Source organism: Drosophila rhopaloa, unplaced genomic scaffold (genome assembly GCF_018152115.1).
Source record: "Drosophila rhopaloa isolate 14029-0021.01 unplaced genomic scaffold, ASM1815211v1 contig_218, whole genome shotgun sequence".
NCBI classification, from domain to species: domain Eukaryota; kingdom Metazoa; phylum Arthropoda; class Insecta; order Diptera; family Drosophilidae; genus Drosophila; species Drosophila rhopaloa.
In genome coordinates, this window is record NW_025335104.1 from 1,798,903 (window position 1) to 1,813,484 (window position 14,582).

Consider the following 14,582-nt stretch of genomic DNA (forward strand, 5'->3'; position numbering starts at 1 on the left):
CGCATTCAAATCGCCGGGAGGACTCTGAGGAGCGAAGACAAGAGCAGTTCCGAAACACTGCTGAGCATGCGTCTCGGAGGACTAACCCAGAAATGCGTTCTGCGGAGCGTATTCAGGATGCTGCAAGACATTCGAATCGTCGACAGGACTCTGAGGAGCGAAGACAAGAGCAGTTGCGAAACACTGCTGAGCATGCGTCTCGGAGGACTAACCCAGAAATGCGTTCTGCGGAGCGTATACAGGATGCTGCAAGGCATTCGAATCGTCGACAGGACCTGGACTATCGTGTCTCAGAGCGGACTCGGGATATGGAGGCACGCGCGACCCGTCGACAGGACTCTGAGGAGCGAAGACAAGAGCAGTTGCGAAACACTGCTGAGCATGCGTCTCGGAGGACTAACCCAGAAATGCGTTCTGCGGAGCGTATACAGGATGCTGCAAGGCATTCGAATCGTCGACAGGACCTGGACTATCGTGTCTCAGAGCGGACTCGGGATATGGAGGCACGCGCGACCCGTCGACAGGACTCTGAGGAGCGAAGACAAGAGCAGTTGCGAAACACTGCTGAGCATGCGTCTCGGAGGACTAACCCAGAAATGCGTTCTGCGGAGCGTATACAGGATGCTGCAAGGCATTCGAATCGTCGACAGGACCTAGACTATCGTGTCTCAGAGCGGACTCGGGATATGGAGGCACGCGCGACCCGTCGACAGGACTCTGAGGAGCGAATACAAGAGCAGTTGCGAAACACTCTACTCGGAGGGCTATTCCGGAGCTTCGAATTCCTGAACGGATTCGGGACATGGAGGCACACGCGATCCGTCGAGAGGACCCCGAGGATCGACGACGAGAGCACTCAACTCGGAGGACTATTCCGGAGTACCGAAATCCTGAGCGGGTACGGGACGCCGCAGCGCGTGCTATTCGTCGAGAGGACACAGAGGAGCGGCGACAAGAGCAGGTGCAAAATACTGCTGACCATGCCACTCGGAGGAACAATCCCGAATTTCGAATTTCAGAGCGGATTCGGGACGCCGCAGCACGAGCTACTCATAGCGAGGACCCAGAGGAACGTGCAAGGGAACAGGAAAGGAACACTGGAGAGCACCGACAGCGACGAAGGGATATGGAAGACAGGCAGCGAGAACAGGAAAGGGACGCCGATAACAGGAGAGCAACCAGGAGAAATCCCATCGCTAGATCACAGGAGCAACGGATAAACACATCACAACGCCGGGAAACACGACAACAGCGGAGGATTCGGGAAGAACAAATTCGGCAAATGGCAGAGGATCGATTATTAAACTTTAGGATGGACTCACAAAATCGACTGGATGCCTCCCAAAGGCAGTCACAAAGAAACATGGACGCAAGAGCTCAACTTTCGGAGGATGAACTGGAACAGGAACGAGGACAACAGCGAAATAGGATTCGATCATCAGCGAGGGATCTGTATCACAGGAACATTAAGGAAGGCCCAACGGTTATTTGTATTTGCTGTGGAGGAACATGGTTCCGTTCGCAGGTAAGTGGATTATCCATCCTGGCTATCTCCTCTAAATTTCCTCTCCTAAACGTTGGCAACGCCTTTTATTTGTCAAGAAAATTTCCCAGTCCGTCCGGCAAATATAACTTTTGCCACACTTGTCGTCGTGCCATTTCTCTTGGCAAACTCCCATTACTCTGCCTTTCTAATGGGTTCGATTTCCCAGAAATCCCTGAGTGCTTAAATGGACTCACCTGCCTCGAAGAACGCCTTATTTCACCGAGAATCCCTTTTATGAGGATTATTTCCCTCGGCTATGAAAGGCAATGTGGAATCAGAGGGGCAGTGGTGAATGTTCCAATTTCAGTTCCCGATATTGTGACTGCGCTTCCACGCTCTTTCAACTCTACCCATGTCATCCAAGTCCATTTAAAAAGGAGACTAGAGTACGCTCACAATTTCATGACTGAAACTATTCGACCCGCTCGGGTCCTTGAAGCTGTACGGTACTTAGTAAATACCGAGCTCTACAGAAAACACAACATTTCACTAAACGAATCATGGCTAACAGAACTTCAAGGAATTAATGATATTCCTTTTATTGCGGACGAATCTGATCGCGAAGCAGTAGAGCAACTTCTTCACCAGCAGCACCACTCCCAAAATGCTGCAGAGCTCGAAGAAAATTTAAATCCCGGAGGCCATGAAACATTATTGGAAAATAATGATACTGCAATTCAGCGCATTGCATTGGCACCAGGTGAAGGCCGTCGGCCAACAAGCTTAACGCTTGACGAAGACGCAGAGGAACTTTCCTTTCCAACTATTTCTTGCGGAGAAATATTTAAAGGAAATACAACCTATTCGAAAAAAGCCAGATCCCAAACCCGTTTTTACGACCGTCGTTGCGCTGTAGTTCCAAAAGTTTTATACATGTATAAATTTTACGAAATGCAGCGCATACAAAATTCAATTTCAATTGCTTTACGCAAAAAGTCAGGAGCGGTTACCGCTGGTAATCTGCGGGATGAATCATTTGTTGACCGTCTTGTGCAACATGATGATGGCTACCACATCCTGAAAGGCTTACGGTCTGCACCAGCTCATTGGGAGGCTGAGAAAAAAAAAGTTATAGCCATGATTCGACAATTTGGGCTGCCAACGTTTTTTATAACTCTTTCCGCTGCTGAAAGTAAGTGGAATGAACTTTTAGTTATCCTGTCTCTTCTATTGGATAATAGGGCTATAAGCGAGGAAGAAGCGGCAGCTCTTTCCAGCTCCGAAAAGGCTCGGTTAATCCGATCCGATCCAGTGACGTGCTCTCGATACTTCGATTACAGGTTGCGACAATTAATGAAATTGTTCAAAACCGATATTTTTGGGGAATTCAATCTTTCTCATTTATATTGGAGAATCGAATTCCAGCACAGAGGATCCCCGCATTCTCATGGCATGTACTGGCTTGCTGGTGCTCCTAAGCTCGAAGACGCCGAAAATACCGAGCAAGTAATAAACTTTATTGATAGGTTTATTACTACAAATGGAGACGATACTGAACTACAAGAAGTAATTCAGTATCAACGCCACAAGCATGGTGCTTCTTGCCTAAGAGAGTTACGCGGACAGGAGTTCTGCCGATTCAATATGCCATATCCTCCTATGCCCGAAACGCTTATTTTGCATCCAATAGAAGAAAACGAAGTCAATATTGAAGATTATAAAACTTTGTTTAAAAAAATTAAGGAAGCTTTAAGGTCCATTTCAAATGAAGACGCAGCTTTATTTAACAATTTTGATCATTTTCTGTCCCACCTTGAAACTAATTTTGAAGCCTACAAGCTAGCCTTACGTTCCAGCTTAAAAAAGCCACAAATTTTTCTTCGCAGACAATTCTCCGACCGACTGCTCAATGCTTATAATAGAGATATTCTAGGCTTACACAGAGCTAATATGGATATTCAATTTATCCTAGATGCGTACGCCTGTTGTAGTTATATCATTAACTACATAAACAAATCAAACAGAGGCGTATCGCAGTTGCTCCGAGAAGCCATGGCAGAAATAAGCCATGGGAATATTTCCATTAAAAGGAAATTACAGCACCTAGGGAATAAGTTTATAAACGCTACTGAAATATCGGCCCAAGAAGCAGCCTACAATATTTTGGGTCTTCATATGTCGGAGCCAAGTGAAGGTATTATTTTTTTAAACACTTGCCATCCAGACAAACGAGTTAGATTGGCTCGCTCAAATGAAGAATTAGAGCGACTTCCCAACAACTCGGTGGATATTTTTGAGCGTAATATTCTTGACCGATATGTGCAAAGGCATGAGCAGTTGGAAGGAATTTGTTTAGCAGATTTCGCAGCTTGGTACAGATTTGTCAAGCGAAATACACGATCTGCCGCTAATCATAGGGAAGACTATGATGAAGCAAATGATGTGGAGGTAGATGACGAAGATGAAGTTGCTGAGCAAAGTTATCCACTGATGGATGGGTCTGGTTGCGTTAAGAAACGTAGGCATCCCCTGATTTTAAGGTGGGTTCGCTTTAGCATTAACTCTTCACCTTCCGATTATTTCCGAGAGCATTTAATGCTCTTCTATCCTTGGCGAAATGAAGAAGCTGAACTTCTTTCCAACGACATTGAAAATACATTTCGAGTAAACCATGAAGCCATTAAGATAATGAAAAGGAACTATGATGTGTTTGATGATATGGAGTTAGAAGGAGTTCTGGAAGATTTGCAAGAGGATAGGGGAGATAATGCTCCTGATGCGGAAGAACCTGCCTCCCAATTTTTAGACGAAGAGTTTAGAGCTTTGGCAGTACCAAATATAGAGCGGAACGTAAATATTCTTCAGGATGACAATGCGATAAACAACCCTGAAGAAGACGGCGAACTTCAATTAATTAGACTCCCCCCGTTAGTTTCCAATGATGACCTTTGCTCGCTAACTCAGTCCCTCAACTACAAACAAAGACAATATTATGCACATGTGATGCATAATGTTGTTTGTAAAAATATTTTTTACGAATATGTTGGTGGAGGGGCCGGTGTAGGAAAAAGCAGACTGATTTCCACCATCTATCAGTCTGTGACTTGGCGAGCAAAACAGCTTCCTGGTGCTACGGATTCAGCAAAGGTTTTATTATGTGCTCCGACTGGAAAAGCTGCTTTCGGAATTGGAGGACTGACTCTACATTCAGTGTTTTCTCTTCCAATTAATCAGGCTTCAGGTCCCTTAAGACCTTTAAGCAATGATAGTTTAAACACAATTCATTGCAAGTTGATTGATCTCCAACTGATTATAATTGATGAAATTTCTATGGTTGGTTCTAAAATGCTTTCATTTTTGGATCAACGGCTTCGTCAAATTTTCCGAAGCCCTGACTTGAGTTTTGGTGGAAAATCAATTATAGTTTTTGGAGATCTAAAGCAGCTTTCCCCAGTCGGAGACAGTTGGATATTTTCGGAGAGGACAGTTAATCCTTATAGCGTTTTAGTAGGAAATAGCTTATGGAACAACTTTAAGTATTTTGAGCTCACAGAAATAATGCGCCAAAGAGGAGACCATGCATTTGCTCAAGCCCTAAATCATTTGTCTGAGGCTTGCATGACAATTGCAGATATAGAGCTCCTTAAACAAAGAGTTGTTTCACCCAGCGAAGTTCCTGATGATGCCATTCATTTATTTTCTTCTAACGAAGAAGTTAACAATTACAATTCCCTAAAACTAGCGCAAATTGGGACGGAGGAATTGGTTTCCACTGCTGTTGATACAGTGAAAACTGCGAACATATCTACACGAAACAGAGAAAACACGTTAAGATATGCTCAAAATATGAAAACCTCTGAAACACAGGGCTTGCCATATGTTCTTCATCTCAAAACAACTGCTAAATATATGGTGACCGTCAATATAGACACAAGTGACGGACTTGTAAATGGAGCAACTGGTCAGCTGATGCTAATTGACCATTGCTTAGTGAATGGCTCAAATTTAGTAACGCGACTTTGGATTAAATTTTTTGAACCCACAGTTGGCACTATCGCCAGATCAAAAGTTCGGAATAGTCCCGATCCCGAATGGACACCAATAGTAAAAGCCTCTCGAGTTTTTCAATGTGGAAGATCGGAGCATGCTTCTGTTGATCGAAAACAATTTCCAATTGTTCCTGCTGAGGCTATTACCATCCACAAAAGCCAAGGAGCAACATATAGTAAAGTCGCCGTGCATCTTAAAAGAGGCATCAAGCGAGCTTCGTTATATGTTGGATGCAGCAGAGCCACTAGCGCATCAGGACTTTTCCTTCTAGGCGACTTTGTTCCTCCAACAAGATTTGGAGCTCCAAATGTCCAAGACGAACTTCAAAAAGTTAAGAGAGGAAAAGTTTTTGACACGCATTATGAGTTTGTGATTAACAGAAACGAAGACATCACCCTGTATTACCATAATGTTGAGTCTCTTCGAAGCCATCGCGAAGATATTTTTAACGACCCTATTATTTGTTCTGCAAATTTTCTTTGTTTTGTCGAAACTTGGACTCTTCCCAGCGAAGACTTTTCTTCACAAGGTTTCGAAATAATAAGAAGAATTGATAGCAATCGATTGAATGGTATGGGCAAAAATGGAATTATGATTTATGCCAAGCACAATATTGCCGAAAATGTAGTTTTCTTGTTTGAGACAAATAAGTCTTCGAGCTCAAGAACTATATACCAATCAATTGCATTTAAATATCTTAATACATCCTTCATTGTTGTTTATAGGAATCCAACGTTTCCTATAGCACAATTTCGTAATGAAGTTATGTCGGACGTAGAAAGGATACGCAGCTTAGAAAATAATAGCAAATTGGTTATATTAGGAGATTTTAATATTTGCAGATCCACAACCACTGATCGACTTGAGGAAGCTTTAAATCAATTTAATCTAATTCCAATCAATAATTCTGCAACAACAAAACATTTGACGCAAATTGTTGGATATTTACTGAAAATGAGCTGAGGAATGCTTTTGCTCTTACATACAAAATGAGCTATAGTCATCATGATGGAATTGTTCTTAAATATAGATATTAAGATTTGTTTATTTATCAATTGTTAACTAATTTATTTACTTGAATTGTATATATTTAAGTAAAATAGAAATAGATTATTATATTGTTTAAAGATTGTGATAATTTTTTTTTATTTATAAAGTGCAATATAGATTAAGCTATTATAATATTTCCCTCTCGTGGATTGAGACCTTGTCGTGGTGAGGGGGCTGAGTATGTGAGGATTCATAATAAATATCACGGAAACCAGCATCAATCCTTTGTTTTAACTAATTTATACAAAAACAAGAATGGAAAGCTAACTTCGGGCGGAGCCGAAGTTGATATACCCTTGCAGAATACAATACAATTTGTATTCTGTAAATTCTTCAAAATTTGAATTGAACATATCTACCCTTTTCAGCCTCTTATATAATGCAAGGGAGTGACAGTAACGGGCAGTAACGGTCATAAAAATTACGACTGGGTTTACATGCTTTAGTTTACAACCCATTACTTTTTAGATAACAGAGACATTTTTTTTTAAGAAATCCACGGGATTATCCCATTATAACCTGATAAACAGGTAAAGTTTGGCAATCGTTCAATTGGTTCAATGAACACGTGCAAGGGCAGGAATTGTACAAAGGTCCTGAATTTCGCAACCGGTAACGCAGGTTTGAGTGCAATTATAGAGTGTCTTTGTAACTGTACAATATCAGGTAATATACCTTTTTTGATTGGTCGAATCGGAAAAAATAGCACTGCAAATTAGGACCAAAATTATTCATAACATTTAAATTGCACAACAGGTAGTACAGGTACATAAAAAAACATGACTTTTATTGCCTTTTTTAAAAGGGTCAAACTAGGGAACCTTTAAAGGGTCTAGGGATAATTCTTTTTAATTTGGGATATTACCTAACTTTGCTATATATTTAGAAATCCTATAATCCGTAGATCAGTCAATGAAAAAATGTATCGAGTGACGACGTTACTCTGTCTGTTACAAGTGCAAAAATTATTTTTTACAAGTGATAAAAATTATTTTTTACAAGTGATACAAATTTTTTTTACAAGTGATAAAAATTATTTTTTACAAGTGATAAAAATTAAATGTAATAGCGTGCTATTCGAAACACAAACATTTTACTAATGACTCTTTCAAATTCTCCTAAAATGGCATTCCATGCAGGTGATTTTATATAGTATATAATTTCATAATTTTTATTTTTTCATGCAGCACTATAAAAAATGCCACGTGTATCACATTTGTCACAGGAGCAACGTCGCCAAGCTGCTTTAAGTCGCAGTAGAGCCCGCTATGAACGGAATGCGTCCCAAATAAGAGCTCGAAACTCTCAACATATCGCCAATGTTCGCGACAATAACCCTAACTTTCGGGAGGAAAGTCGTGCTCAGGATTCCACTGCCCGCGCGCAGCGGAGAAGAAGTGAAAGGGTTCGCAACCTTGAACGGATTCGGGACGCACAAGCGCATTCAAATCGCCGGGAGGACTCTGAGGAGCGAAGACAAGAGCAGTTCCGAAACACTGCTGAGCATGCGTCTCGGAGGACTAACCCAGAAATGCGTTCTGCGGAGCGTATTCAGGATGCTGCAAGACATTCGAATCGTCGACAGGACTCTGAGGAGCGAAGACAAGAGCAGTTGCGAAACACTGCTGAGCATGCGTCTCGGAGGACTAACCCAGAAATGCGTTCTGCGGAGCGTATATGCAGGATGCTGCAAGGCATTCGAATCGTCGACAGGACCTGGACTATCGTGTCTCAGAGCGGACTCGGGATATGGAGGCACGCGCGACCCGTCGACAGGACTCTGAGGAGCGAAGACAAGAGCAGTTGCGAAACACTGCTGAGCATGCGTCTCGGAGGACTAACCCAGAAATGCGTTCTGCGGAGCGTATACAGGATGCTGCAAGGCATTCGAATCGTCGACAGGACCTGGACTATCGTGTCTCAGAGCGGACTCGGGATATGGAGGCACGCGCGACCCGTCGACAGGACTCTGAGGAGCGAAGACAAGAGCAGTTGCGAAACACTGCTGAGCATGCGTCTCGGAGGACTAACCCAGAAATGCGTTCTGCGGAGCGTATACAGGATGCTGCAAGGCATTCGAATCGTCGACAGGACCTAGACTATCGTGTCTCAGAGCGGACTCGGGATATGGAGGCACGCGCGACCCGTCGACAGGACTCTGAGGAGCGAATACAAGAGCAGTTGCGAAACACTCTACTCGGAGGGCTATTCCGGAGCTTCGAATTCCTGAACGGATTCGGGACATGGAGGCACACGCGATCCGTCGAGAGGACCCCGAGGATCGACGACGAGAGCAGTTGCGAAACACTGCTGAGCACTCAACTCGGAGGACTATTCCGGAGTACCGAAATCCTGAGCGGGTACGGGACGCCGCAGCGCGTGCTATTCGTCGAGAGGACACAGAGGAGCGGCGACAAGAGCAGGTGCAAAATACTGCTGACCATGCCACTCGGAGGAACAATCCCGAATTTCGAATTTCAGAGCGGATTCGGGACGCCGCAGCACGAGCTACTCATCGCGAGGACCCAGAGGAACGTGCAAGGGAACAGGAAAGGAACACTGGAGAGCACCGACAGCGACGAAGGGATATGGAAGACAGGCAGCGAGAACAGGAAAGGGACGCCGATAACAGGAGAGCAACCAGGAGAAATCCCATCGCTAGATCACAGGAGCAACGGATAAACACATCACAACGCCGGGAAACACGACAACAGCGGAGGATTCGGGAAGAACAAATTCGGCAAATGGCAGAGGATCGATTATTAAACTTTAGGATGGACTCACAAAATCGACTGGATGCCTCCCAAAGGCAGTCACAAAGAAACATGGACGCAAGAGCTCAACTTTCGGAGGATGAACTGGAACAGGAACGAGGACAACAGCGAAATAGGATTCGATCATCAGCGAGGGATCTGTATCACAGGAACATTAAGGAAGGCCCAACGGTTATTTGTATTTGCTGTGGAGGAACATGGTTCCGTTCGCAGGTAAGTGGATTATCCATCCTGGCTATCTCCTCTAAATTTCCTCTCCTAAACGTTGGCAACGCCTTTTATTTGTCAAGAAAATTTCCCAGTCCGTCCGGCAAATATAACTTTTGCCACACTTGTCGTCGTGCCATTTCTCTTGGCAAACTCCCATTACTCTGCCTTTCTAATGGGTTCGATTTCCCAGAAATCCCTGAGTGCTTAAATGGACTCACCTGCCTCGAAGAACGCCTTATTTCACCGAGAATCCCTTTTATGAGGATTATTTCCCTCGGCTATGAAAGGCAATGTGGAATCAGAGGGGCAGTGGTGAATGTTCCAATTTCAGTTCCCGATATTGTGACTGCGCTTCCACGCTCTTTCGACTCTACCCATGTCATCCAAGTCCATTTAAAAAGGAGACTAGAGTACGCTCACAATTTCATGACTGAAACTATTCGACCCGCTCGGGTCCTTGAAGCTGTACGGTACTTAGTAAATACCGAGCTCTACAGAAAACACAACATTTCACTAAACGAATCATGGCTAACAGAACTTCAAGGAATTAATGATATTCCTTTTATTGCGGACGAATCTGATCGCGAAGCAGTAGAGCAACTTCTTCACCAGCAGCACCACTCCCAAAATGCTGCAGAGCTCGAAGAAAATTTAAATCCCGGAGGCCATGAAACATTATTGGAAAATAATGATACTGCAATTCAGCGCATTGCATTGGCACCAGGTGAAGGCCGTCGGCCAACAAGCTTAACGCTTGACGAAGACGCAGAGGAACTTTCCTTTCCAACTATTTCTTGCGGAGAAATATTTAAAGGAAATACAACCTATTCGAAAAAAGCCAGATCCCAAACCCGTTTTTACGACCGTCGTTGCGCTGTAGTTCCAAAAGTTTTATACATGTATAAATTTTACGAAATGCAGCGCATACAAAATTAAATTTCAATTGCTTTACGCAAAAAGTCAGGAGCGGTTACCGCTGGTAATCTGCGGGATGAATCATTTGTTGACCGTCTTGTGCAACATGATGATGGCTACCACATCCTGAAAGGCTTACGGTCTGCACCAGCTCATTGGGAGGCTGAGAAAAAAAAAGTTATAGCCATGATTCGACAATTTGGGCTGCCAACGTTTTTTATAACTCTTTCCGCTGCTGAAAGTAAGTGGAATGAACTTTTAGTTATCCTGTCTCTTCTATTGGATAATAGGGCTATAAGCGAGGAAGAAGCGGCAGCTCTTTCCAGCTCCGAAAAGGCTCGGTTAATCCGATCCGATCCAGTGACGTGCTCTCGATACTTCGATTACAGGTTGCGACAATTAATGAAATTGTTCAAAACCGATATTTTTGGGGAATTCAATCTTTCTCATTTATATTGGAGAATCGAATTCCAGCACAGAGGATCCCCGCATTCTCATGGCATGTACTGGCTTGCTGGTGCTCCTAAGCTCGAAGACGCCGAAAATACCGAGCAAGTAATAAACTTTATTGATAGGTTTATTACTACAAATGGAGACGATACTGAACTACAAGAAGTAATTCAGTATCAACGCCACAAGCATGGTGCTTCTTGCCTAAGAGAGTTACGCGGACAGGAGTTCTGCCGATTCAATATGCCATATCCTCCTATGCCCGAAACGCTTATTTTGCATCCAATAGAAGAAAACGAAGTCAATATTGAAGATTATAAAACTTTGTTTAAAAAAATTAAGGAAGCTTTAAGGTCCATTTCAAATGAAGACGCAGCTTTATTTAACAATTTTGATCATTTTCTGTCCCACCTTGAAACTAATTTTGAAGCCTACAAGCTAGCCTTACGTTCCAGCTTAAAAAAGCCACAAATTTTTCTTCGCAGACAATTCTCCGACCGACTGCTCAATGCTTATAATAGAGATATTCTAGGCTTACACAGAGCTAATATGGATATTCAATTTATCCTAGATGCGTACGCCTGTTGTAGTTATATCATTAACTACATAAACAAATCAAACAGAGGCGTATCGCAGTTGCTCCGAGAAGCCATGGCAGAAATAAGCCATGGGAATATTTCCATTAAAAGGAAATTACAGCACCTAGGGAATAAGTTTATAAACGCTACTGAAATATCGGCCCAAGAAGCAGCCTACAATATTTTGGGTCTTCATATGTCGGAGCCAAGTGAAGGTATTATTTTTTTAAACACTTGCCATCCAGACAAACGAGTTAGATTGGCTCGCTCAAATGAAGAATTAGAGCGACTTCCCAACAACTCGGTGGATATTTTTGAGCGTAATATTCTTGACCGATATGTGCAAAGGCATGAGCAGTTGGAAGGAATTTGTTTAGCAGATTTCGCAGCTTGGTACAGATTTGTCAAGCGAAATACACGATCTGCCGCTAATCATAGGGAAGACTATGATGAAGCAAATGATGTGGAGGTAGATGACGAAGATGAAGTTGCTGAGCAAAGTTATCCACTGATGGATGGGTCTGGTTGCGTTAAGAAACGTAGGCATCCCCTGATTTTAAGGTGGGTTCGCTTTAGCATTAACTCTTCACCTTCCGATTATTTCCGAGAGCATTTAATGCTCTTCTATCCTTGGCGAAATGAAGAAGCTGAACTTCTTTCCAACGACATTGAAAATACATTTCGAGTAAACCATGAAGCCATTATGTAAGATAATGAAAAGGAACTATGATGTGTTTGATGATATGGAGTTAGAAGGAGTTCTGGAAGATTTGCAAGAGGATAGGGGAGATGATTCTCCTGATGCGGAAGAACGTGCCTCCCAATTTTTAGACGAAGAGCTTAGAGCTTTGGCAGTACCAAATATAGAGTGGAATGTAAATATTCTTCAGGATGACAATGCGATAAACAACCCTGAAGAAGACGAACTTCAATTAATTAGACTCCCCCGTTAGTTTCCAATGATAACCTTTGCTCGCTAACTCAGTCCCTCAACTACAAACAAAGACAATATTATGCACATGTGATGCATAATGTTGTTTGTAAAAATATTTTTTACGAATATGTTGGTGGAGGGGCCGGTGTAGGAAAAAGCAGACTGATTTCCACCATCTATCAGTCTGTGACTTGGCGAGCAAATAAGCTTCCTGGTGCTACGGATTCAGCAAAGGTTTTATTATGTGCTCCGACTGGAAAAGCTGCTTTCGGAATTGGAGGACTGACTCTACATTCAGTGTTTTCTCTTCTAATTAATCAGGCTTCAGGTCCCTTAAGACCTTTAAGCAATGATAGTTTAAACACAATTCATTGCAAGTTGATTGATCTCCAACTGATTATAATTGATGAAATTTCTATGGTTGGTTCTAAAATGCTTTCATTTTTGGATCAACGGCTTCGTCAAATTTTCCGAAGCCCTGACTTGAGTTTTGGTGGAAAATCAATTATAGTTTTTGGAGATCTAAAGCAGCTTTCCCCAGTCGGAGACAGTTGGATATTTTCGGAGAGGACAGTTAATCCTTATAGCGTTTTAGTAGGAAATAGCTTATGGAACAACTTTAAGTATTTTGAGCTCACAGAAATAATGCGCCAAAGAGGAGACCATACATTTGCTCAAGCCCTAAATCATTTGTCTGAGGCTTGCATGACAATTGCAGATATAGAGCTCCTTAAACAAAGAGTTGTTTCACCCAGCGAAGTTCCTGATGATGCCATTCATTTATTTTCTTCTAACGAAGAAGTTAACAATTACAATTCCCTAAAACTAGCGCAAATTGGGACGGAGGAATTGGTTTCCACTGCTGTTGATACAGTGAAAACTGCGAACATATCTACACGAAACAGAGAAAACACGTTAAGATATGCTCAAAATATGAAAACCTCTGAAACACAGGGCTTGCCATATGTTCTTCATCTCAAAACAACTGCTAAATATATGGTGACCGTCAATATAGACACAAGTGACGGACTTGTAAATGGAGCAACTGGTCAGCTGATGCTAATTGACCATGGCTCAAATTTAGTAACGCGACTTTGGATTAAATTTTTTGAACCCACAGTTGGCACTATCGCCAGATCAAAAGTTCGGAATAGTCCCGATCCCGAATGGACACCAATAGTAAAAGCCTCTCGAGTTTTTCAATGTGGAAGATCGGATCATGCTTCTGTTGATCGAAAACAATTTCCAATTGTTCCTGCTGAGGCTATTACCATCCACAAAAGCCAAGGAGCAACATATAGTAAAGTCGCCGTGCATCTTAAAAGAGGCATCAAGCGAGCTTCGTTATATGTTGGATGCAGCAGAGCCACTAGCGCATCAGGACTTTTCCTTCTAGGCGACTTTGTTCCTCCAACAAGATTTGGAGCTCCAAATGTCCAAGACGAACTTCAAAAGTTAAGAGAGGAAAAGTTTTTGACACGCATTATGAGTTTGTGATTAACAGAAACGAAGACATCACCCTGTATTACCATAATGTTGAGTCTCTTCGAAGCCATCGCGAAGATATTTTTAACGACCCTATTATTTGTTCTGCAAATTTTCTTTGTTTTGTCGAAACTTGGACTCTTCCCAGCGAAGACTTTTCTTCACAAGGTTTCGAAATAATAAGAAGAATTGATAGCAATCGATTGAATGGTATGGGCAAAAATGGAATTATGATTTATGCCAAGCACAATATTGCCGAAAATGTAGTTTTCTTGTTTGAGACAAATAAGTCTTCGAGCTCAAGAACTATATACCAATCAATTGCATTTAAATATCTTAATACATCCTTCATTGTTGTTTATAGGAATCCAACGTTTCCTATAGCACAATTTCGTAATGAAGTTATGTCGGACGTAGAAAGGATACGCAGCTTAGAAAATAATAGCAAATTGGTTATATTAGGAGATTTTAATATTTGCAGATCCACAACCACTGATCGACTTGAGGAAGCTTTAAATCAATTTAATCTAATTCCAATCAATAATTATGCAACTACAAAACATTTGACGCAAATTGATTGGATTTTTGCTGAAAATGAGCTGGGGAATGCTGTTGCTCTTACATACAAAACGAGCTATAGTCATCATGAT